At 38.7% G+C, this 26,648-nt stretch overlaps 1 long non-coding RNA gene across 3 annotated transcripts in view; it reads right to left on the bottom strand.

Moving 5' to 3' along the window:
- LOC106945232 (uncharacterized) overlaps window positions 1-26,648 on the bottom strand; it is a 116,567-nt gene that overhangs the window by 79,353 nt on the left and 10,566 nt on the right. Inside the window, exon 1 of one of the 3 annotated variants that reach the window (XR_001424514.1) lies at window positions 13,410-13,767. The exons of the other annotated variants lie outside the window; for them this stretch is intronic. This is a non-coding gene — a long non-coding RNA (uncharacterized LOC106945232). Of the gene's footprint in view, window positions 1-13,409; window positions 13,768-26,648 lie in introns of those variants that run through there. 3 annotated transcript variants of the gene reach the window in all.

The following is a 26,648-nucleotide window of genomic DNA, read 5'->3' as shown; positions in this document are numbered from 1 at the left end:
ATACAAGAGTTATTTCATGTTTGAATTATTTTCATTTTTCACTTTTTTAAGCATTTTAGAACAATTTATAGAACATTTGTGACAATTTGTAGAACATTTTTAAAACAAAATGACAGCAGCAATTTTACAACAACAATGATGAAATGTCAGTAATGGACAATGTTAACATCCATTATATGTGTGTGGGTGTGTGTGTGGGTATGGGGGGGTTACGAAAGAGCACATTTCTTGAAACTAGCTAGCTAACCAAACTAGCTAACATTACTGCCTGTATTCTATTATGCTGTGTGTATCACGCATGTGAGTGAGCATCCATCCATCCATCCATCTATCTTATTTCGCTTATCCGGGGTTGGGTCGCGGGGTCAGCCTAAGTAAGGAGGCCCAGACTTCCCTCTCCACAACCACTTGTTCCAGCTCCTCCAAAGGAAATCCCAAGGCGTTCCCAGGCCAGCTGAGAAACATTGTCCCTCCAGCGTGTCCTGGGTCTTCCCTGGGTCTCCTCCCGGTGGATTGTCCTCAGAACATTTCACCTTGAGAGGCGTCCACAAGGCATCCTAACCAGTCGCTCCTCTGGCTCTACTATGGGTCCTTCCTGGATATCTGAGCTTCTCATCCTATCTCTAAGCGAGAGCCCAGACACCCTATGGGGAAAACTAATTTCGGGCGCTTGTATCCGTGATCTCGTTCTTTCAGACATGACCCAAAGCTCATGACCACAGATGAAGGTAGGAACGTAGATCAACCGGTAAATCAAGAGCTTCGCTTTTTGACTCCGCTCCCTCTTCACCACGACAGAGCGGTACACCGCCTACTTCACTTCAGATGCTGCACCAATCCGCCTGTCGATCTCCTGCTCCATTTTTCCCTCATTGGTGAACAAGATCCTGAGATACTTGAACTCCTCCTCTTGGGGCAGGATATCCTACCCGACCCAAAGAAGGCACTCTGTACTTTTCTGGCTCATTTATTTATGCATTTATTTCTATAGCTATGAATTTTTATTTTATTTATTGAGATGATAAAAGAAAGAACCTTGAACACATTGATCAACAGGTTTTGTATGTCATTCAACACACTCTCTCTCTTGGTTTTCTTATCCAGGATGTCAGACACACACACAAATAATACACATGCACAATAAAGTATAGGTGGTAATGTTAGCTAGTTGGTTAGACAACTAGTGTTGACTAACTTTGAAGAAGGCTAATATGTTGATTTGTGACAAGAACACTGTCACAGTACTCACGATTGACACACACAAACACATTTGTGAGGTAAAAAATAAAGATAATCAGGGGTGACATTTAGGTCTCAGTGTGTTTGGTTCACAAAAACTGTTTTCCTGACGGTCACAGTTGGTAAGAAACAAAGATTCCCATTAAATTCCATAGAAAATGAATGCAGGTCATTTTGGACCCACTCATGGCAGAATGGGGTAGTAACATAAAACATGCTATTTCTTAAAATGTATAAAAGGTAAATTAACAATTTGAATTGCATGATGTCAATAACATGTTTGTTGAGGAATACCTGGAATATGAAGTGATGAAAACTTTTCATTACGAAGATAATGAAAAGTCACCGGGTCAAAAAGGACCCACTTACACATCAGAGGGTTAAAGTGAAACCAAAGTGGTCTGAAATTGGTACCAGAAGTTCAAAGATATATATATAAAATACAACAGCAATAAGATAAGTTAAACCCATTTTTTTCATGATCAAATTAATCTTCCCTGTGAGTCTGAGTGAAAAGTAAAAGCTATATGTTATATTCAGTGCGCTGCACCTGAGATAAGAGCTTTTGAGAGCGTCACTTTCTTGTCTCTGGGACAGAAAGTGTTTCAGATATATAGTGATCAGATCTACTGTGTCACTGTGGAGCCACAATTTGGTCACAACCACCTACTGCACGGGTTTCGTCCCCTTCTCTGTTGCGCAGTTTGAGTTTGCTCATGTTAATCTGTGCTTCTGCATGTACGCACAAGCGATTTCACCCAACTCCAATTAACAGTCATAGCGGGGAAAGGTAATTACAAAGCTAAGTGGGAGACGAGAAGTCACGCTGGGACGTGCTGCGTAGACGCACGCGTTCAACCAAACAAGCACTTCCACCTGCCACCAACTCCAAAAGATGCGCCGACTCAAGGATCTATTAACCTACTTGTTATAAGTGTTTATTGAATTTATTTATTTTTTCTTAGATGGGAAGGTGCTGTAGAGCAATCAGACACAGAGACAAGAATTTGGATTTTTCAGAGAGGAATGCCTGGGTTAAAAGGTAACAGCTACACAAGTTGAGACAAGGAAACATCAGAAATGATTTTGCTTTTCAGCCAGAGATGGCATTCATATCTTGGATCATCACTAAAGACAATCAAACAGACACACCTTTGTGATGATAACATCTTTTCCTTGAAAGTGATTCACAACTTGATTAACCCGTTCACTCGGCTTTTTCTCTTTAAGTTTCTGTTGGCTCTAGCGGCTTTTATTTGAAAGTAGTTCAACAGGACAGAGGGCAATAAGAGCAGGGGAAGACATGCAGCAAATGTCGCCAGGCCGGGAAACGAACCTGCGACTAATGCCACGTGGGTCACACTTTGCCCCTGCGCCACCACAGCACCCGTTTACTCAGCTTTTAAGAGACAGCAGGTTCTACAAATGTGCTTTGAGACGCACTTGTAACACCGGTTAGTCTTTTTTTTATTTTATTTTTTTTATTTCCCCCGCCTGGGGACACAAATCCTGATGAACTAGGTCTACAACTGTTTAAGTGTTTGTTCAAGTCCAGACATGTCTGAACATTTTTGCCAAGGAAGCCCACATCGCACAAATTCATACAAAGTCGTGTTGCCAAATACCTAAACCTTTCCTCCCTTTTCCTGCCATAGCGTTGCTATGTATATATATATATATATAAAATCAGGGTACTAATGAGTGATCAGGTGATGCAGTAAAGTTGTCCCACAATGCTTCTCGTGGGCCACATAAAGTTTTTCATCCACACGTGGAGAGCCATTTACATGAAGCAGGTGGCTGAGCAGTAAAGACTGAAGGGTCCCGCAGCCGAACACGCTCGCGCAATCACGCACCCAAGCTCGCGCGTGCACGCACGTTGTCTCGTTATCACGGCTCGCTGTTAATTTACAGTCCTAGATGGAACATTTGAAAATGATACACCTGACGCTCAACCACACACATCACGAGGTGGGGGGAGAGAAGTGAAGCCTGACTAGCAGCTGTCTTGTAATTTGCAGTTCTGTCATTACTGCAGATTATAGCAAACAGAGAGACACCCAGACCTGTTAGACAACAGCAATTCCATATATTGCTGCAGCGCAGAGCAGGTGCAGCCAGGAAAAAGAGACGGAAGACAGAGTTTTTCCCAGCTGTTGTTTTATGACTTATAATTAGTCTCATAACCATAGATGTCATTCAACAGCATATTGTCTTGGTTATGAGAGCGAGCTCGTCACCTTGTAGGAGTCGTTCTCGTTTGGCTGGATTTTTTTTTTTTCCCTCTCAATCATCCGAAGAGTGATGTTTCTGTTTTCTGTTTTGTTTAAAAAAAAAAAAAAAAAATTAAAGGTCATTAGACGGCAAGTTAGACTGATGCACTGGTAAGTATATTATTCTGAAAGTATTTTGTTTTCTATTTCCCTTGTTTTCCTTCTCTCCCTTTCCTGCTTCCTTCTTTTCTTCATTGATCTTCTTTTGCGCTGTTCTTTTTTTCTAAACCTTTGTGTTTTTTACCTTTAATTGCTCTTTTTTATACTCCCCCATTCTTCTATTCTTTATTCATTTTCTTGTTTCCCCTTTTTCTTTCTTACCTTCCTTTTATGTCATCTCATTGTTTCTTTTATACCCTTATTTTTTTTAAATAATTAGCTATCTTGTTGGTTTATTCCCTCTTTCTTCCATCTATTTTCTTCTTTGCTACCTATTTTTTCCCTATTGATCTGATTTTTTTCCCTATACTCTATTATAATTTTAACTGTTCCTTCTTTGGGATTTTTCTTTCTCTCCTCATTTCCTCCCTTCTTTCCCCTTACAATTTTTACTTTCCTTCATTTCTTTGGTCTTTTATTCTTTATTTTCACTAAACTTTCTGTCCCATTTCCCTTCCTACTGTCTTTTCTTCTTTACTTCTAGTTTCTCCTGATTTTCTAGGCTCTGTATTTTCATTTCTTCTGTTTAGATTCCTTATTACTCTTTTTATCCTGTTTTCTTTCATATTCCCCTCTTTTTCCTCTAGTTTCGTCACTTATTTTCAGTTTCCCTTTTTTCCTCTTCCTCCCTTCTTTTCCCTGTGTCCCAATTTTACTACAGCACCTATAAAATCAATATAAATTGAACCAAATACTTAAAAAAACATGACACAAATGCAAATTCCATCATGTTATTTTCCTCTTATTCACGCCACTGTGAAGCTGCTGCTGCCACAGGAATGACAACCCTTGTTGGGATTCTGTCGCATCAAGCCAGCAGATTTGAATGCTAAACCCATTAGCCAAGCATCACTCACAGTCAGAGCTGGCGATGATAAATAACCCAACCAGAGAAATCTGATTAGGAGAGATGGAGGCAGAGGATCTGAAGGAATGAGTAACAGCAATGTCGCCGTTATCATGCCTCAGTCAGATTGGAAATCACACACCGAGGAAAAAACATGAAATGTTCATCCGCAGTGGCTTGTGTCGGCTGTTTTTCTTAAACATGGATTGGGACTCAAAATTGGGTCTTTGGTGAGCTGCAATTAAATGAAAGCTGAACTTTGTGTGCATGTTGCAGAGCCCCGACACTCCAGAGGCACGGATCTGCACAAGTAAAGAGGGCCATTTTAAAACCAGATGAAGTTTATGGGTCCCAGCGTTTGTTTGGAGGACAATCTTAGGTCAAGTGAATCATTTATGCACTTACCAAATGTAATGCATGTCATACTATCATATGCATATACGTCCACTGAGAATGAATCACAAAGGGTCACACTTTTCATTTTTTTAAAAGCAGAAATATATGCAACCTCTGAGCAATATTTTACGATGCATAGTCTTCTTACATGGTCTTACATTGTCTAGACGATTTCGACACCGATTTTCAAAGAGAAAAAAATGTTAGAAGTCTTCAAAAAATATTTTTTCAAAGTAACAGCAGTTTAATAAGGGATCTTAGGAATATTAAACCACAATGCTTAGAGTTACTAGGCACCAGGAGCAACTCAAAATCTCCAAAACTTTCCCATACAGCAGCGATGATAATAATAGACTCTGGGAAAGGAGACTTGAGGATTCAGCTTCCTGGATGGAACAATTGTAACAATACATTGTTTTGTATCCTCAATACCTGAAAGTGAATAACAAATCATCTTAAAAAATGAACAAGGAATCACATTAACTAAATGATATACTTATGCAAATGAAATGCCATTGGAAAGTCATTTTTCAGCTGGTGAAGTGTTAAAGGAAACATCGATAGGCAGCCAGTCACAGCTCTCCCATTTAATCTGATTTAGGATCACAGAGATCCCTATGAGGGATATTTTACACTTTAGGAGGGTAGGGAAATAAAACCACACTTTCACAGAAAAAAAAAATAAGCTTAATGGCATAACACTAAATTTGATTGAATTCATTCAAATAGCATCAGTTCACAATAAGTGATATCTCGGGGTGCTGTGGAGAAATAATACGCAAAATCCAGTTAAAATCATATTAAAAGCATTGACATTTAACTCTGTTCTCATACACTTCAGCTAAATCAAATTACAAGCTAACCCAATTTAGGTTTAATACAGAAGTATTCATATAATGCATGTTAATAAAACGTTTTTAAGGCCCCGTGAATTGTATCAAGTCTTCATCTCCACCTTCCTGAGCAAACACAGGAAGACATCAAGAGTGAAGAGCAGAACTCCCTTTTTAACAGGAAGGGACCTTCAGCAGAGGGGAACTCAGGAAGAGTGGTCCTCTCCCTCAACCGACGGGGGGGTGAGAGGACAGGAAAGAGATACAGACAGACAAAAGCGCCAGACCGGGGATACCTGCAGCGGGAAGCGGAAGCAGAAGGCAAACACAGGGTTAAGCTGTGTTTGCCTACACTGGCTCATCACATGAACTGTGTCTATACTACCACAGAGAAAAGAGAGGTAGGAATATATCAGTAGATCACGGAATGTCCCCTAGAAACCCACATTACTGGCAGCAAAGGCAAAGCGTTGGCTCAGGGTCACACTGTGTTTAAGGCATGGTCCTAAAAGTCCTAAAATTAGCCCTGCTGGAGGCTGCTCAAACAAGAGAGGAGGCTGATAACACCTGGCTTTTCCTCTCATTTCTCTAACGACGTACTTTATGACCCACAGGTAAACCTGTCCTTAGAAGAAAGGGACATGTGGGGGGGGGGAATATGGAGCTGTGAGGTTTTAAACATTTGATCTATCTTGATCATTAAGAGCTCCAGGTGTGGAGGGAGATTTCATTTGAATGTGGATCTTACTAAGAGGGAATAAAGACAAGCTAAAATGGTGAGAATACAAAATGAGCTTCCTGCTCTCTCAGAGACTCTAAAGAAAACTATATATTAATACTTTTAATGTAGAATGACCAATTATCCAACATGTCCCTTTCTCTTCTGTCAGAGAAGAACAGAAATGAACAAACCACAAAGACATAATAAAAATCTCTTCATCAAAGATTAAAACGTCTCCCTTGCTTTGGCATTACAGCATTAGCCACCAATTCATAGCAAGAGGTTTTATGTGAGCAGCTACTTAATCTGCTGTATATTAGATCACATTTCTTGTAACTTTTTGAGTGTATGATATGCATTTACACAAAGAAAAATTAAAATTATTACTCCATCCATTTACAGTTCACCAATTATCTTTGCACAGCATGAGGATGAGCATGCACAGCATGAGCATGTAAAATTAGACTGAGTGCACTCCGTTTTTCAGACACACATTTTGACACGCTGCTGCACCAGAACAGTCGGACTGCGATTGAGTGGGTGTTTGACCCGGCTTCGGTCAGTCAGACCACACAGATTCACTACTATTAGGGTCTTATCAAAGGTCACATTGCGCTGAAATCAATAATTTATCCTCCTGCCCAAGATAATTTATCTTACACTAAATGGCACACTAAAAATAGAAACATATTTAACATTTTGATCCAACAGAGCAGAGGTATTTTAGTCTGCAGCAAGGACAAATATCAGGAGATTCACTAGATTAAACATGAAATCATCACTGATAAGATTTTTATTTTTTTTTTTTTTTAGTTGAGCAATAGATGCACAAGCCCTCCAAAGCAATAAACCAGCCCTCTTTCCCCCCATTAATTATTAAGAGCAAATTCAATTTATGCTCACCACTTCACTTACAAGCCTGTATTGCCTCCTATGTCTACTCATGTTTAGGTTGCATAAGCATTCCACGAGACAAACAATTACACAACCACACACACACACATGCGCGCGCGCACATTGATTGACCTTTACCACCGAGTGTTATTAATACATGCAGGTTGTATTAGGAAAGGTTAACGAGCAGTAAGGCCAACAGCGCTCATGTGGAATACAAACAACCATCAGTAGAAGCATAACCTTACACAGCTGACGGAGAAAGCTGTCTTTTAGTTGCATTAATAAGGGTGGAATCCCATTTTGCCATTGGTGTGAGACGAAAGCAGAGTTTATTAAGAATAAATCCTTAGATCGACACCTGCTTCAATATGCTGCACTCCTGCATCTGTCATGATTAATTTAGCAACTAAAAAAAAAGGAACGAGAAAGATATTTACAAACGTAAATTATATCATTCAAAAAAATTATTATGATTCGTGTGTTACTTAAGATGTGTCGTCTTCTTAATTATATAATTCAACAACTCTGGATTTTGTTTCTCTGCCTTTTTGCTGTTTTAAATGCATCAACACTGCACTGAAACAAACACGCCTGTCAAAATGTACAATAAGAAAAGCAATCTTTAAAAAAAAAAGAATGAAACAATAAACCAAAGTCAGATAACATAAACATTTAGTCATGTTAACAATCTGACAAGGAAAAAAAAGTGTAAAGATCAGTAATAAGGTAGGAATTAGATCAAAACAAGTGATAAATACAAGAAGTCTAATCTGTGTAAAAATGATATCAAAACTGAGTTTACCAACCAAACTTATAGTCCAATAAGGAACATAAGATATAAGTATATATTTGTTTCCACACATGCAACAGACTAAATATAATACTGTACCAGTCTAAATGAAATATGATCTCACTGAACTATGTGAATCTAGCACACACCTTTTACTGAATATAATGAATTACTGAAACTAAGCTTTAAGGTAATAAATGCAGGAGGGGGCCACATTACAGCAAATAAAAGAAAAAAGTCCACCGTTGATAAATTTCATAGGAGGAAAAATGTGCACTTTTACAATACTATAGCTATAGAATGAGAAGAATAAACAACACTGAGGTCCTTTAAAAGTGATGAGCAAACAAGAAAAACAAAAAGATTTTCAAAATAAACCATGTTTTCTAAAACAGACTGTTCTGTAAAAAAATATATATATATATTCCATTATAACAGTAGTCCATTTGTTTTTGAGAAAACTTAAGGGAATAAGATAGTTTTCAGTTAACATTAATGGTGGAATATATCTCCAGCAGCAACCCAGTGAGTTGAATGTATGTTTAAATCAGAAACAAACCAACATAAATCCCTAAGGTTCACCAAAGTTCAAAGAAAATGTTGATTTTTATGGAAGTGGGGGAAGATGAACCAGTGAGCCGGGGTCTGGCGGCAGAGCCTCGAACGCAGATACAGGACTCCATATCGGAGGGATATATTATGGCCAACTGAATCCAGTGCATCTGTAGGATTAAGCAGGAGGGCAAATTGATTTAGAGGATTTCACATGAAACACCTAACAGATGTGACCTACTGGGACCTGAAAAGACACATCTAAAAGAAGAGCAACCCACCCCCCAACTCCCCCCCCAAAAATGTAGGGACCATTTTAACCTACATGGTCCTGATTCTTGGTATTAATCAGGTCCATATGGTTAACACATTTTGCATTTTGACAGTTTGAAGGAGGTTTATCCTTTTAAAGACTGAACGTTTCGCTTGGTGAGCTTCTGACTGTTAAAGTGAGATTAACACGGTGAGACAAAAAGAACTCTCTGAGGCCTTTAGACAGAAAATTGTTGGGTGAAGGTTTTAAAGAGGTCTCAAAAGAATTTGAAATCATCTACTCCACTGTGCTGAAAATAGTTTACAACTGGAAGACATTCAACACAACTATCAACAAACCCACGACTGGCCATTAAAAGCAAGCTATAAAAGAAATCTCCACAACTGTAAAAAGTCATCATGAGACAAACAAGACTTTTCTATTGTTGTGAGGCTGCATATCTGCGTAAACAGACGCAAACTGCAACATTCTCATTTTCTTGAGAAGTTTAAAAAGAAGAAACGTTTCTTTTTTGTTTTTTTGTTGTTGTTTTTTTAACGTGAAACCCAGACTAATGTTTTCCAAAGAGAACGAAGATAAATAGCACACCATCTGGAATAATGTTCTTTGGAAAGATGAGTCTAAAATTGAGTTATTTGAACATTTTAAGGATTAATTATAGGTTTATTCAAACTAAAAGATTCATGATTTCTGGGATATCCAGAATTTAAATACCAGCAGCCAGAGCTGAAACTAAGCTCACCATTTTTCCAAGTCTTTACCATGGATAGAATATTAAAGCTAGTGTATTAACTGTTGATTTACTATAGAAGACGAAGGCTGGAGGGATCCATGTGCTTTTCGCTAAGCCCCACATTTCTCTTTAATGGCATGCGGTATGATTCATATCTACATGTACAGAATCCCCTTTGATGACTGTCGCTCCTTAACCTTTATGTCTATTGTCAAACATTTTTCTTACCTGAGCTTAATCACAGTCAGTTCACTTTTCCTGCACTTTCATCACAATTTACTAAAAGTAATTAACCTTTTTTTTTTTTTTTTAAACAACAAAAGCCCCACAAGAGGATTTTCCAGATCCTTGTTAAAGAGTATAAAAAGAAAAAAAAAAATCAGTTTACTGTAAAACTGAAAACGAAACTGTGTTTGAAAGGGTGCAAATGAGTTTTAAGTAGGAAGATTGTGAAACACAAAAGATCCATGGAAACCAGAGAGCAATCTTATGTCAAAAGAGGAAACCGTAGCCTGGAGAAACAAGCAATGGCTTTAAAGAAAAGAAATAAAAACAATGTACATCAGAAGTGATCTGAAGCTGATCTCTTTTTTTCTCACATGCCCAGAAAGTGTCCTGTAAGCGCATCAGAAATACTTTGAAATATGGCTCGTCTTTCCAGAGCGCCCATGCGTGACGGCACGCCGTAACAGCGTTAGGGAACCGTTTGAACGTGTTAAGTCACAAAAAATAAATGGATGAAGCAAATGACTCGGAACATGTTTTCTCTGTCTGCCCGCTCCCTGCGCTCTCTTTTAACGGGGTCAGTGTGACGATGGTGTCAGTGTCTGGACTCAACAACGGCATATTTGCATCAGTCAGTCATCCCAACTAGACCGTGAAGAGAAGGATTTCCCTGCTCAGCTGTGCCAGTGAGTCGGTGAAATATATTCTCATAAAAGCTTGCTGGACTGCGAGGGGGCCTGAGCACAACTTGAAACAATTTAATGGGCTCAGCTCCAGGCTTTTTCCTATTGGCAGGAAACATCCCATGAGGCTAATCCTTCACATAAAAATACTTGAGGAACCCACCTACAGACATGGCTCAGGCATTTTATAGGATAGCTTTTATAATACATCTAAGAATGGATGCAGAAGTTTAGTTTTAGCTGCATGTAAGTAGTTAAATTCATAGCATTTTGTTTTTATTTTCTCAATTCTAATCATTTTCTGTACATAATGGTGCCCTACTTAAAAAGGAAAACACTGGCAAAAGTTTGAGCTGTGCCATTACCAGTGTCACATTCTTCTTTTTAAAGCTTTTCTGTGCATCAGCATTTGAGATTGTGCTCCATTAATTCTGCTGAGACACCAAGACAGGCCTGTGGTCTGCTGTATGGTTGGATAAGAGCTCTGTGGTGCAGGCAGCGTCATGCAGCCAAGCTGAACCTCTAATTAGGCCTGCCCATCCAAATTTGGAGGACTGTGGTGAAGAGAAAAAAACATGTCCAATAGCCTTGGGACGTCCCTAAACTTGAAAATTTGGCTGCAATTGCAACTTTGGGGCTTAATTAACCGAGTACACTGGCTTCTTGGGTCATATCGAAATAGCATGGGATGCTGAGACAAAACTGTGATGAGAGTGAGTCATGATTAATGCAAATCATGCTGAGATTAAAGCATTTTGTTCAAGTTACTGGAATCCATCTTAGGCCTGTGTGCTAACTTTCTTCAGCGGGATCATATACAGAACTTTGCAAAACCAATTAATACCCCTCATATTTTCTCACTTTACTGTTCATAACTTCTTTGTGAAAGGGCTATGTCAAGAAAGTTACACTTTTTTGCCTTTGCAAAACACCTAAAGCTTTGGCAGATTGGATAGAAGCGTCTGTGAAGAATTATCAGGTCTTGCCACATATTCTCAAAGTGACCTTGGCCAATGTTTTGACTGGGCTACTCCATGGCATTAAGATGCTTCAGTCGATACCATTGAGATGAAGCTGTGGATGTATGTTTACAGTCACTGCTATAAAGGGTTGAAACCCCATCACAACCTCAAGTGTTTTACAACCTCCAACCAGCTTTTCTTTTCCAGACTTCCCCTGAAATTAACAGTTTACGTCTTCCCATTGACTCTTAACTTTCTGGTTCACGATGAAGAAAAGCATCCCACCAAACACTTTATCCATATTTTGCAAAGTTTAATTTTGGGATCATCTGACCAAAAACTATATGTTTACTATTTAGGAAAAGGGAGAGAATAAATATACACTTAAAAAAAAAAAATATATATATATATATATATATATATATATATATATATATATATATGCCAATATATTTTAACAGCTAACACTCATTTAATGCAGACATGCTAACTATCATTTTCCTCAGACCTAACTTGGCATTCCTAGCAAACTGAACTGCTCAGCAGGAGTCACTGTGATTTTACTCACACAGAGAAAAAGACACACAAACACATCTGATCAGCAATGCCGCTAGCTGTTCAAAACGGACAGTTCCTCTGCCAACGCAACATGCTGTTGGCAAAGCGCTGTGAGAGGCTGCTAAACAGTCTTCTGTTCACTTCGCACTTCACACACAGTCTGCCGGACTCTGCGCCACTTGCGCTCACCAAAAGCGCGTGCGAGCGATTTCTGTCACCGTCCACCAAACACAAAGTTTATAGGAAACCATCTGAAACTATAAATGAATACTTCAAAGACTTTGGTATGTTTAAAACTGATTAAAGATCTTCGCTGCTCTCCAAAGTACTATTACTACTATTAGTAGTAGTGTCAGTATCCATGAGAAAGACATGAAAAACACAACAATAAATTAATCTTTTGCTGCAGTATTATAAATGTACAGTTAAAGTTTAAGAAAAAACCTGCCTTTAATTTGACATTCATTCAGGGGTCACATTGGTTCTGTTAAAACATAACTTTAGACACCTAAAATATTTTTTCTAAATGAAAATGAAATACATGTACATTCTGTATCTATTCATTTTTAGGTTAATTTGATTCTTGCTGAACTTTTAGATGATAGCTGAGTGACAAATATAATGGGACATAAAGATCAAGTTCTCTTTGTCACTTTTCAAACTAGGACAGTTAAAGGAACATAGCATATAAGTGAAGGTGTGTATATTCACTTGTTCAGGAACTTGAACCAGAACTGTGGGCTTTGACTAAGACTCGGCTTTTCTCCAACAAACTCGCAGGATGGGTCTGGTTTAAATTGAAAGCTGAGTATTTCTGGAAAAGCACTTTGTGTTCACTCTTAAGTGAGGTTAAATATTGGTGATGCTTTAGGCCTGTTTCTCTTCCAAACTCCTAAAAACCTCATTAGAGTCATTAGCCTCATGAAATGTAACAAACTGTGCAGGACAATGACCAAAGTCAAAATTGCCATCAAAGTTTGCTGAAATGAAATACTCCCATTATTTCATAATGCCATAAGTAGGAACTAAAACCTTTATGCATTATGTTTTCAATGAGCCAATAAGAAATAAAAAGTTTACTTTAAACATTTAGCAAAAGCAAACAAACACTATTAGCAGTTTAAAATCCAGGAACGTATGGCTACTGATCAGGATTGTTTGGGCCACACCCTGTGAAACAATTAGCTCTGTGGCAGCACTAGCTGCAGCAACGTCTCAGAGGAAACAATATCCACAACAGTATAGTTTCAAAAGTTCGCTTCCTTACCAGCCACTTCTCTGGTATTTGCAAATGTTCCCCAGTTTTGCACAGATTCACAGATGTTTAGTTGCCACATGTTGGGCTCCACAAGTGCACAGTGTTGCGCATCATCTTTCTCTTTCCCCTGTCATCAAGTTATCACAGAATGGTTCCTACCCTCTTGCTCCCAAGCTTGACTTGATACTCGTAATAAAGATTGCTATGCAAGGTTATGTTAACTACTCTAAAATGTTTCACACATTTTTACCAAGAGTGCTAAAAATAGTGAGTTCAGATAACCTTCCTTTCCTGTCTCTCCTGTTCAGGGTTAAATCTGCTGACACAAACAGGCCTACACCTCTCACCTGCTCTCTCCCCCTCATGTAGCACACAAACATATTCCTTCCTCATTAAAGAAACACCTGATATTTGTCATCTGTTGGGTTTTCTGCCTGAAGTCGTGCAAGACGCGGGAAGTGTACACATCATATCTTAACAGAAAGAGATTCATCCTCACTCTTTCTTTGATGCGCACTCATGCGGGCAAACATGCATATGTAATTTCAAAGCTAACTCTAAAAGAGAGTCAACTCAGCTTGCCAAGGGCAAAAGCATGAGGCATCAGTTTCACAGAGACAAACCGATGCCTGATCTTACAATGCCAAAGTCAGGTTTATTGCTAGGTTCAGCGCAAGATGTGTGCAATTTGTTTGTAATGCATTGATTTCTGTTTAATGTTGATGGCCAGCGCTTGCTAATATGTTCCTTTTTTTTATGTCTGGAAATGCATAAAACACAATCTATTTCAGGGGTCCTCAAATTCAAGCCTCGAGGTCCAGCAACCTTTGCATGTGTCCCTGGTCCAACACATATGAGTCAAATGGCTGCACTGCTTAACCCCTTAGTATGCATTTATGATTTCCAGAGTCCTGCTAATGACCTCGTTATTTGACTCAGGTATGTTGAAGCAGAGACACATCCGAAAGCTGCAGCAAACCGGTACTTCTGAATCTGAACGGTTCTGCATTGTGTTTCACCCTGATGGAAAAAGAGAGTAAAGGTATGAGGCATTCATACTTAAGAACACTTGCTGCCAGATTAATCACCGGTTTCATCTGAAATGATCATCTCTTCCACCACTGACTCATACTATCTAAAAAACAAATGATGAAAAATACCAAAAGAAACCCCAGAACAAAAAGATTCGACAACGAAGGATGAAATAGTCACATCTGATAAACATTTTTTTTTTTTTATTATTCCCCATTAAATTACGTCAAAAGCCCAAAAAGACAGTTTTCGATCTATTTGTGACCCTCAACACAAAGTTGTTTACAGGGTGAGCACATATCAGGAAATATACATAAATAACTGGCCAGTCTAACAGTTGTGATTAATGAAGCGAGAGTCACAGTTGACCTCTCTGATCTGAACCAAGGCCGTATAGGACTGGAGCTAAAGAGCCCTGAGGCTGTGGGAATGTTTGAGTGAGTTAATAGATGACTAGGTGACTAAGAGGAGGTGTGTGTGTGTGCGTTAGTGTGTATTTGTGTGTCTGAATATGCATTTTTTTTAATGTGTGTGCATATGTGTGTCTGTGAGCACAACATGCCCTGAGGCAGTGACAGACGGACTCTAAAGCATGTTACCCACACACCCGACTGCCTCGCTTAATAGTGCATGAGATAAGAACATTTGGATTTCAGAATGTCCCCCCCAAACCCCCCACACCACCTTTCTCCCTGGAAAATTGGGTTTTATGACTCCCCAATCTCAAACAATGGCTCCAGTTGTTAAGACCGTTAAGAAACATGTTCAGTTTCAAAAATAAAAATATAAAAAACCTGAGAGAATTCCCATTGGGTCGAATGAAGAGGCAATGCAAATGCTGACTCGTGAAGAAATTCACTAACTCCGGATGGAGTCGCATGTTATGCACTGAGCACATGCTGCAAGGCAGCAAGCAAACAAATGAGCAGATATGTAAACAAACAAATAAACATAAGCACAGATGTACCGGCAGACACACATGGGTGCAGAGAGACATAAACAATCTGATGCAGTCACAAGCATTACAAAATCCACTAGAAGCAGACATTGCACTATGTACTGAATTGCCAATCACAATAAAGCATGTAATCAATTTATCAGATACAGCGTGTGTTTATCAGAAAATACAGCTTCATGATCACATTTTCCCACCACACCACCCTAAGCATGCATAGGTCTGATTACAACTTTTGTATAATAAGAAAGGAATGCATCATCATGCTGTCTGAGGAAGTCAGTGGTAATCCAAGGAGGTGAACCTTCTGAAGCAGCAAACTCTCACAGAGATCAAATAACCCCACGTCACTCTGGAAGTCAGCAAATGAGTCATATGGACGCAGACAACAAGCTCTCTTTGTCGTTAGCTACGGAGACAGAGAGAAACATGGTCTGACAAAGATCCAGTTCATTAGATTTAGTTAATTTATTACCAAATAACAATAATAGTAGTGTTATGTGAGCATGGAGAGAAAAGTGGGTGAGTGAAAAGAACATAGAGTAGCATGTTGAATGTTACCATGTAGCTAATAGGATTTTATGTGATCTAGAGAACTACCATGGTTCCTTGGAGAAGGCTCTTAAAGTGGAAATGAGCCTAAATAGTCCGGGTCAGTCATGGTCAGGACTGCAAAAGAAAATGAGCGAAAAAGTAGCGATGATTAAAGAAATTTGTTTAAAAGACCTTGAGAACACCTGAAGAAGTACTTATCGAGACCACTATAAAATATTTTTTTTATGAGTTTGGCTCTTTAGAAACTATAAACTGTCTTAAAAGTGGTTCAATAGGTTACTCACTTCCACTCCATATTTACTGCATATTTATTTCAGGATTACAAATAGACTTAAACAGAAAACAAAGGTGGATTATTTCTTTGACGGGCGATATTTTTTTAATTGGCAAATAAAGTGCTTGAGAGTACCACTTTATTTGAGAGTAGTTATACAGTATGTATAATACTACACACATCCTATTATGCATATAGGCCAAAATGTTCAAATGTGGTACTTGTTGACCTTTTGTCTGCTTTCTGTTTCCTCTGCATGACTTGTGGCAATAAGCAAACAATGCCTTTCTGTTCTGCTCATCTTCCATATGAGCAAGATTTCTTTAGAGGCATCAGAGTAAAGTGTGTAGAATACATCTGGACATCACACTTTTTAGATTTATTTTGCAAACGTTGACCAATGCATTTTTTTTCTTCTGCTTTCTACTTTTACATTGAAGTTTCTGGTAGTGCTGTGGCAAAATACAAAAAAAGAAAAGTTCTGCACAGAAAGAGATAAGGGGTATAGCCAACCAACTGGAAAGACAAGGGATCAAGAGAAAAAGAGAATAAGAAGGGGGGAAAAAGAAAGACAGGCATCCCGACTGTGACAGACGGGCAGCATTGGTGTGAGGAAACTTAGAATGCTAACTCTGAAAGACTGCGATCTGCTAAGAAAGAGACAAGCAGTGGGAGGCAAAAGAGAAGACAAAGTCAAAGTGTAACTGGAGGGGAGACAGAAAGAGGAAAAAGTAACAGGGAAGCAAGTGCAAGCAGGGTGTGTGAGTGAGAGCTTGAGATGATGAGAGAGGCGTACACCGAGACTGACGAAGACTGAATAACTCAGCATGGTTTCTCAGATTCTTGTCGAAGGGCACAGTCCAAAAGTAAAAAGACGTACTCCACATGACAAGGACAAGTTGTCTTTGCACTACATTCTCTTTAGCCTGCTCACTGAAACTGCAATAAACCAGCCTGTCAAAGTCAGCCACCAGCCTTCTGCTGTAAAAAAAAAAAAAGAGACTGCACAGAGCCACCAACTTTGCTGGATTAATGCTTGTTACAAAGACACTACAAACGGAATGAATCTAACTGTCCCAGAACGTACAGTAGTTGGGTTTGATAAAAACAGAGATGCCACTTTGTCGACAATTGAGATGAGTTTTGTTTTTTTTTTCCACAAGGTCTGCCGGAATATTTTTAGACTCCTTCGATGCTCCAGGGACAGATGAATCAGCACAAAGTGACAGCATATCATCAGTTGCAGACAAACCTACATCTAAAAGTCTGGAACTGCACTTTCAAGAGTATGCAAATTGGTTTTTCAAGTTGTAGAAACATTTGAGCCAGGCATTGTTGTCTCTGTCAAATTTGCATTTCTGTCCACCATCGTTTCTGTCAGCATGAGGCAAAGTGAACTGGCGGTGAACTGTAGAGGAGGTAGCATCTCATTGTGTGCTTGTGGCTGATAGAGAAAATCTGTCAGGGAAAAAAGCAAAGGGCAACGGGGAAAGAAGGCAGAATTAATTATCGGTGGTTTCAAAGAGATAGCATGCAGCACAGCAGAACAAGAAAAGGTTGTGAACACCCATTTACAAGTGTCCTTGTGGCTTGATGTTTTCAAGCCAAACATCTTTATGTCTGAGTGGCCAGAGTTTACTGTGTCAGCAGCTCTCATTACCACACACACTGCTGAGGACATGAGAGAGCTTAGCGCGTGACCGGCGAAGCCATCTCTGTTTATCTGCATGCAAACAACAACAACACCTCGGAGACCAACAGACGCACAACAAACATCAACGGCCGCAGAACGAGAGGCTCCCAGATGAACACCGAGACACTGATATGCATGAAACACTTGTGCACTCGGGCATCTGCATACTGTCGAGGCTGCAAGTGGGTTATCAACCAAGCCCGACTGAAAAGACGCCTAAATGGTCCCCGAGGATTAACATAATGTGCAAGAAGATTTAAGGGATTCAGGATTTAATTTTTGGCTGGTAGGCAGGTCTGATAGGTTGCTTTGTGGCTACTTAGAGTGCTTTACAAATGTATTCCTATGCCTTGAACCAGTTTTAGGTTTTCTCATGTTAGATCAACAACCTTTAAGATATTTTCTCAGGATTCTAAGTTATAGAACAAGACAGACTAACAACCATTGGCCTACTTGTTGTAAAATAGCCCAAGGTCAGTCAGATTAGGTAGGAAGTATCTGTGAAAATCAGTTGTCAAGTCTTGCAATAGATACTAAAATACATTTTGATCTGGACTTTGACTAGGCCATTTGAACACATAAACAAAGGTTAAATGTTGATCTCATCTGACAAGAACACATTCTTCCATATATTTGCTGTGTCCACTAATTGGGATATGGCAAAGTTTCAGTAATGGCATTCTCTGGCCATTCTTCCATAAAGGCCAGATTACAACTGATAGCGGCCATATCAACAGAGTTATGGAACTGGTAACTTGTTGCTACCAAGTTTCCATGGGCCTCTTGGTTTCTTCTCTAAATAAGATAATTAATAATTCACCTAGTGTTTGTTGATATCCAAGTATGAAGTTCAAGCCTGTAAAAGATATCTGCAAGCTAACACTACTTGCCAGCCAAACTGTGTAGGATGACTGATTAATATATTATTAAAAGCATGATTCATACTTACTCAGCTCATTTCTCAGCTAAAAATAAAGCCTCCACCGCAAAAGCTGAGAAGGAATCGGTTAGTGCATATCACTTAGGTTTCCATGGTTGGTCCTTATAAGAGAATGTGGTTTTAAGGTGGGATGCTGGGAACACTGCCACAGGCTGTATTCAAAACACTCTAAGTGGTTGCAGAGAAAGTGTGTGTATATATGTGTGTGGCATCATTTTCATCCTTGCCAGTGTCTCTCTCGCACACACACATGCACACACACACTTGACTATGTTTGCCTCAGAATCTAATTTTACTAACCAAGGACACTTAAAAGTAGCTTGAGTTCGACCTTGGTTTCAGCACTGGCAACACAGCACAGCATAAAATACCTAAGAGATTATGCATATTGATAAGATGTATAATAATTAGAGCAGGGCAAAACATGGCCTTATTAAGCTACCCAACAGAGATGACCAAAACATATTTTCTGTACTATTATGTTGTCTCTACAAGCATTAACTTAAACCTGAAATGAGGATTTTCTTTTTTTTTTTTTTAACCTTACACAAATGGGACAATTTAGTATAAGTGACGGATGACGGCTGGCAGAAACAACAAGCTAGCTGCTGAGTGCGGTGCTGTTTTACAGTAAATTGGCCATGTATCCACCTGAGTCCACACTCCAAGACGCATCCAACTTGGAAATGCATAACTACGTTATTAGGGCAACATATTCCACCTATTTCTGGTCTCTCAGCTTATGTCTCACTATGGAGCGGAAAATCATGTCAAAGTAGATGTCCTCATGTCAAATTATAGAAGGCTATCCAAGGTGTTAACTGCCTGCAGGAAATCTAAAGTTTAACATTCATCATTTATATGGGTCACTGATACTTCCATACTTACTTTAATTCCTATACTTGATATTTCTACCTATAAATTGTATTTTTAACTAAGGAGTCACTGTTCCATTAGGCTCTTCATCATCATGCAGTATGTTATCTGCAAAATGAGTATGATAGCAGATGTAACTTACAAGTCAATTGTATATGCTTAATGCTATGGGTGCACCAATTGCAATTTTCTGTCTGATCGCACATGACCTGCCGATTCCGATTGTGACTGATACCAATTTTTTTTTTCTTTTTTTTGTCTGAAATGTCACTAAATAATATAGCAAGAAAGTCGCTGAGTTGGTAACAGTAGGGTGATCATTGCCACATGTTGTTAAACATGCAGATGTGATCTGGTGGGTGGGACTATCAGTCAAGCCTCTCTCACAAGAGAGCAGTGAGGTAGATAAGCCAACCAACAGAGGAAGCTTATTCTATCCAACATCTCACAATCAGGATCAGGATCAATATTTCATGATCAAAGGTGAGAGTCAAGTTGGAAGTGAACCAGTAAACTTATAAAGAGTTATTTGTTTCACAAGAACACTTCAGACAAAAAATTCATTCTTGTTTATAGGTTGGTATTGTTATACAGGTGAACATCTAAAACTTTTTTATGAACATCACTTCAAGGAAACAGTGAAAAAACCAAGCACACAAATTCTTTCCCATCTGACACACTGTAAGTCAGGTTGCTCTCAAACACCATCTGCATTTTAAACACTATCATCTCGAATGCAGCAAAAGTGTGCAAGATGGCACAGACATGTAAAAAAACACTACCTGCACTTGATCCCTACTTCAGGTCCAGGTAGGGCTGCCTCTCAAGGATCAAACTGGGTCTCTTGGGATGGTTCAGGTGGTTCAGTCAGTTTATAGCCAGGTCTCTGCACAAACGGCAGAGACCTGTTTGATCCGCCTGGAGGTTTATGAGGCAGCCAGGCAGTGATGTTACTTTGCTGACAGGAAGTGAATGTGTGAATGGTACCAAGCTCTGGATCATGACAGAATAATCAAATTGCTGATGCAACAGAACAAACTGTCTAAATAAACCTGATGGGCTGGGGTAACTTTTGGCGTTTGAGAGACAGCATAGGCTCTTCCACAAACTTCAGGTGAAGTTTGCATAAAATAGATGGAATATGTGATGCTGACAAAAGAGAAACATTTAATACAGCCGTAGTCGGGGAACTAGACAAGAACCAGAAATGGGACTGAAGAGTGTACTTTTTTTTTTTTTTTTTTTTCGCCCTTCACTATCAATGGCCCAATCCATCCAACCGGAGTTCATGAGTTCATGGTACCAGTGAGGACTAATTCACGAGAACCCACAAGAATATTTATCTTTGAACGCGTTCAAAGATAAATATTCTAAGCCCCAATAATAACAACAAAATGTTACTTTAGTCATAGTAACAACCAAGACTAATTATGGTTTCGACATTCATACCAACTGTGGAATCTGAATAAAAAGAAAAAAGCAGAATTCACATTTGAAGTTTAACAATCAATATTATTTACATATACCGTTATACCGAGCATAATTTTCAATGCTCTCTGTGTTTCTGAACCAGTATAAGCAGGTTATTGATCCTAGGAGATTGTCTGTTATGCAGATTCAATCTCAAATTGTGGTGTGTGAACTCGCTTCACAGATTTCAACATTACAATGTCAATTTTAAAATAAACTTAATTTAAGTTATTTGGGAAAGCGGTTCCTTTGTCTTACAATTATTTATTAAGTGAAGACAGCTGGGAAAAAAAAGGCACAATTAAAGCAAAGAATCCCAAGTGTAACTTTTATGCCACTGGAATCAAAGCATAGGCTCTGTTCGCACAATCAATCATTGTTTTTGATTAAAACTTTAGTCATTCTTATCACCTCATGAAATAATTAATTGCTACATTTATTTGATGTTTTTTTTTTATTTGATGTTTATTAATTATCAAAAATGCTGTCAGAGTATACTTAGAAAATTGAAGGAATACTGTTTTTTGGGGGGGTTTTACACATCAGCATGCTTTAATCAGATCTTCATTTGAAAAAAAAAATGTAATATACTTTTACAAAAGAGCAGTTGTGGCTCTTTTGCTTTAGTTGCACTAGGCTGTGTTGTGACTGAGAGCTGAGACAGGTTAGAGAAACATTACTTTCCAGCTGCCTCAGGAATTTCCTCCCGGGGAACGAGGAAAGGTGACACAAATTTACAGAGGATTTTTTAAAGAAGGATAGAAAAAGGATAAAGCCTGCACCTGTCTTGTCACTTCGCCTTCTCTCCCTGAATTATTCATAATGTGGAAGAATAAACAGCCCTACTTTGCAATGTAAGCATTTTTAAGAATAAAACCCGAAAGTTGTAAAGGTAACCTTTAACTCCGGCGCAGGCTTAAGTGACTTCACAAACTCAAAACAAAGCAGCTGTCTTCACACTCCGGGAAGCTTGATGTGTCTGCGCGCCGAAGCGATGTACGTTTTAGTTAGGAACGTAACTAAAGCATGCATGGAGAGAAGAGCACTGACACAATCAGGTCTCATGCTCTCCTACAACAGACTGGGATTTCAATATGTCAATCTGTGTTATATTTTACATTTTCAAGACAAATTGCTCTCTTTAATTGATCATTACATAATAGTTATTATCCTAACCCTAAACACCAAGTGAAGAAAAACTAACTAAGCTTAAAAGAAGTGTACAATAAATTATGTTTTCTAACATGGTGCTCAGTTTGCCATACGTTTGGATCTTACATCACTGAAGCTGGCGTCTCACCATCTTTGTTACCAATATGCTTTTTGTGTCTGGAATAATTTTGTGAACTATTATTTTCCCATAATCTACACAATAATGACAGCATCTCCCTAGTTGCATGAATCTTATACGGCTCTGGATATTAAGTTACTTGTGACATATGTAATTTCATTTGGGGCCAACAACACAGTGCTTGACTGAAGACTGTCTACTTCACCCAGACACATCATGAACCTTGTTTACTTTTCAGGAGAAGAAAATGTCATTAAAAAAGAATTGTGTCGCATATAAACACTGCCAACACAATTATTTGCTTAATCTTAATGCCATTTTTACAACACCACCCATTACAGCATTAGGGTACAGCTTTAATGATATCACCTAACACTACTTGGACTTCAGAAAGTCAGCCAGTGTTCAGCTGTTAATAACACCCCTGCATGTTTGTACCCCAAAATCACTGCCTAATAATCTCTTAACCGGCAGACAGCAACAGATTTGTCTGTGATAAAAATCCCCGTTCTTGCATGCGTGTCTGTGTCGCTAACAGGCGAGCTTGTTGTCATGTGTTTGTGTGTCTTTTTTGCGTATCCATGCCGGTTTTCCTGATGTATGCCTTGTCTGCATGTGTTTGTGTGTGTGAAGCAGATTTAGTTGTGATAAAACCCTGGTCTTTGGAGGGATTACGAGTCCATCCCCAGACAGCAGCATGCTGAGCATTTATGGCGGTAATAAGTTGATCTGTAAGGGACAGATAGGCAGCTGGCTAAAGCTGTTATTGGAAACTGTGTCCCTGCATCTATACCTGGGACAGGATGAAAGCTGAGTAAAAGGCAGTATCGTCAGAAGCATCTTAGACACGCTGCATCATGCGTCAGCTGAATGTCATCCCATGCATTTTGATCTGGCTCACACCTTTGTGCTTTTCCCTCCACTGATTTGTCATGCACTTATAAGCAATTTGGTTTTGCTCGCAATAGCTACCAAGTGGGCAACCGCAGGCGTTAGAATATGAGCATGTATTAAGCTGAACATAAAATAATTAAGCAGCCTCCAAACTCAGCTTCCGAGATCCGAAAGCTAAATTTTCTGTTCATTTTTTTTGAGGATTTCTATTTTAAAGGTCATAAAAGTGTGTTTCACTTTGTGATCTTGTACACTCCTTTCTCGCACCCCCTGCCTGCTCCCTCCAGTGAAGGCACTGGGTATGTAAAACTAGGGCAGAAATTCTCCAAAAGGTCACATGTTTTCAGATTCAGCCTGGGCAGTTTTCATTTCAAAGCTGTAAAATACATCTGTACGGTTATTATTTTCCAATATTACCTCGTGGCATTCCTGAGCTCATAGCTTCAAATGTACCAATCTGAGAAAAGCCCTCCGGATATCTGTCTTCTGTATGTCTCAAACTGGAAAATAAAATGACTTCTCCACTCATGACTGCCTTTCTCACCACAGTCCTGGTGAGAGAATTCCTGTAAATGGAAGAGAGGTTGATATAAAGTGCGGCAGAAAGCCTAATATCTGCCTGATTTGTTTTTCTTGTGACTCTCTCTGTCTTGCTACTTTTTTTTTTGCTCTCAATCTACATCTTTACATTTTCCTTTTCCTCTACGTCTCTCTTTTGTTAGCCCTCCATCCTTCCCTTTCCTCCTTCAAATTCTCAGACGTTTGAGACATAATAATGAAATAATTCATTCCCGTCCCTTAGCGCTGGTAAGTATTAGCATTCCAGCAGAGAGCGTTAACTTATCTCATGGCTACAGCCGTTGAATGGTAAAACTAAGCTTTGATAGTTTGTAACAGGATGACCACAAAACGCCTTCAGCTCAGAGAATTAGGACTGTCATCATGATTAGTAATGGTGGGCCTAATGTTTTACTGCACTGTAATTCACTGTACTGTAGCCACAGTGCAGTGTCCTGTATGACTCATTTTCGAGCACAAAAGGATGATCAACCTAAATTCAGCTGCAGGGAAAAATTAAATGAGATTATTACTGCTCCAGGTTTCAACAACTTGTTAATTTTAACTTTAGTTTTTTTTTTTTTTTTTTTTTTTTTTTTTTTTTTTTTTGTCTCCAAAGCTTCATTCTGCCTGACCAAATCTGTTTGGGCAGGTGGTATGTTTTAAAGCTCCAACTCAAAATCCATTTGGCCATATGTCAGCGCTGGCATCAGAGCATCAAACATTACCTACCAGACTGGAAGAAAAAGAAAGGAATAATTCAATCAGCGTAATGTAACGCTAAGGAAATGCTGTATGTCTAAACACTGAGATAAACTGGACCTCAGCTAGAATTTGCCATTTTATTGCTTTTTAAACACCAAACGAAATCCACTCTGCACATAAACGCTTGAGCATTCCTGTGCGGTTGCATGCTGCAGCAGCCATAAGATGCACACAGTGAGAGGTAAAAATAAACCCGATAGCTTTCTGGAGGGTCGCCACAGGACGTCTGTGAGAATTAGGCTCAAAGTAGAGATTAGTTACTGCAGTTTTGATGTTGCATTTTTTCTTGTTCAATAAACTTTGCATATCATCAGTGTAGCAGGCAGACTTTTTGAGAATCAAACTAATGACTGCATAATAATGAACATTGCAATCCCATGCCATGATGTAGAGTTACCTTTATTTTGGTTATAGGCATAGAGGTAATGAGGTTCTGTGATGTTTGAGCTAGAGATGAGACATATTATCGACCAAAATGATACAAAGTCTTCAAAAACTACTTTGATTTGATGCTTCGTTTGAGTCGCATAGCAGCAAATTTGACAATCATTTCATAGCGGCAGTGTGAGAATGCAGTGTTACTCTGTTTATGTTCAATTCAATGGTGGAAGACATTATACATGTAAGGATGAAAAAAAAAAGACCCAAAATGCCAGAAATCTGTGACTATAAGAATAGTTATGTAAAACGATATCATGCCACAATATTTCACTAATAATAGTGAAATAAATTTAAGCTAACATTACACTGGATATGATACTGAGTGCTTTGAGGCTGGCACTCTGCGTTTATGTTTGAGACTTTTTTTTTGTTGCCCTGTTGTTTTGACAGTCAGGCCGACAGACGCTCAGTTGGAAAAGGCTCCACCTCGTTTGAAATGTTTGTGTGGCATCATTTAGATACTTGTAGAAAAGAGAAACGTAACAGAGTGACAAGATAAGAACTAGATGTTCTGTGATAAGATTGTGACTTGCTATCCAATGAGCGCTAAAGAGGCTAACGTTAGTAGCAGTTCCTGTCAAAAATTGGCATGTTTAGCTTTTCTTAAATGATTGCTAAGATTGTTTTCATTCTCATGAAGAAAGCATGGCTTTAGTAACAAATGCATTTTTGATTTCGGAAAGTGCATTAACCACGAACGTAATCAAACTAACAGAGCAACATGCAGATGCAGTGTCGCGAATCATTAGAAACAAATTAAAGTAGCCTACATCTGTAAGTCAGATCTGTATCTGATCTGGGTCTGTAATAATGCATACCACAGATGAAACTGCCTGGAGGCTATCAGCAATTTCAAGCATAGATTTTATATATATATATATTTTTTTTACTACTCTTTGAGAATAAATTAGTTCCAAGTTTCATTTCTAATTTGACGTTTATTTGAACAGAATAAACTTTGTTGAGAAAATAAATTCTCATTTTCAAGAAAGATTTGTTCCAGGGTCATGGAATAACAAATTGGGAAACATCTACATTTCTGCTTGAAATATCTATGAGGAGCTCACCTAACTTCAACAACATCAAATCAATTTTTAGATTTGAAAAGTTTAACTAGACGTTTAGTGTTAAAGACAGGCATGCTTAATAAGCTAGTAGGCATTACGTCATAAAATTTAAATTTTAAAGACATTAATAAATAAATATATGCTACTTTCTATTTCTCATTACTGTAACATTTAGCAAACAGAAAAAAAGATGTGAACTGTAACTGACATAAAACAAGAGAAGCTTGATCAGATAGTGAGACTTCAGATAGTGAGAAAGGTGTATGTAACTTCTGGTTTCGTAAGTAGGTCAGTATAGATAATGCACGATGCAGCTATTTGCATGCATAATGAAACTAGGCAAAGCTCTAACAGTTTATTTGAATGCAGTGCTTTACTGAAACTGATCCGACTTGTGAATGTACATTCCAGTTAATGAGAGGAATATTTCATAAATA

This window comes from Poecilia latipinna, unplaced genomic scaffold (assembly GCF_001443285.1).
Source record: "Poecilia latipinna isolate Pla-1442-1.1 unplaced genomic scaffold, P_latipinna-1.0 Scaffold135, whole genome shotgun sequence".
NCBI classification, from domain to species: domain Eukaryota; kingdom Metazoa; phylum Chordata; class Actinopteri; order Cyprinodontiformes; family Poeciliidae; genus Poecilia; species Poecilia latipinna.
The sequence above is the reverse complement of the archived record's forward strand: the minus strand, read 5'-3'. Positions and strand labels throughout refer to the sequence as shown.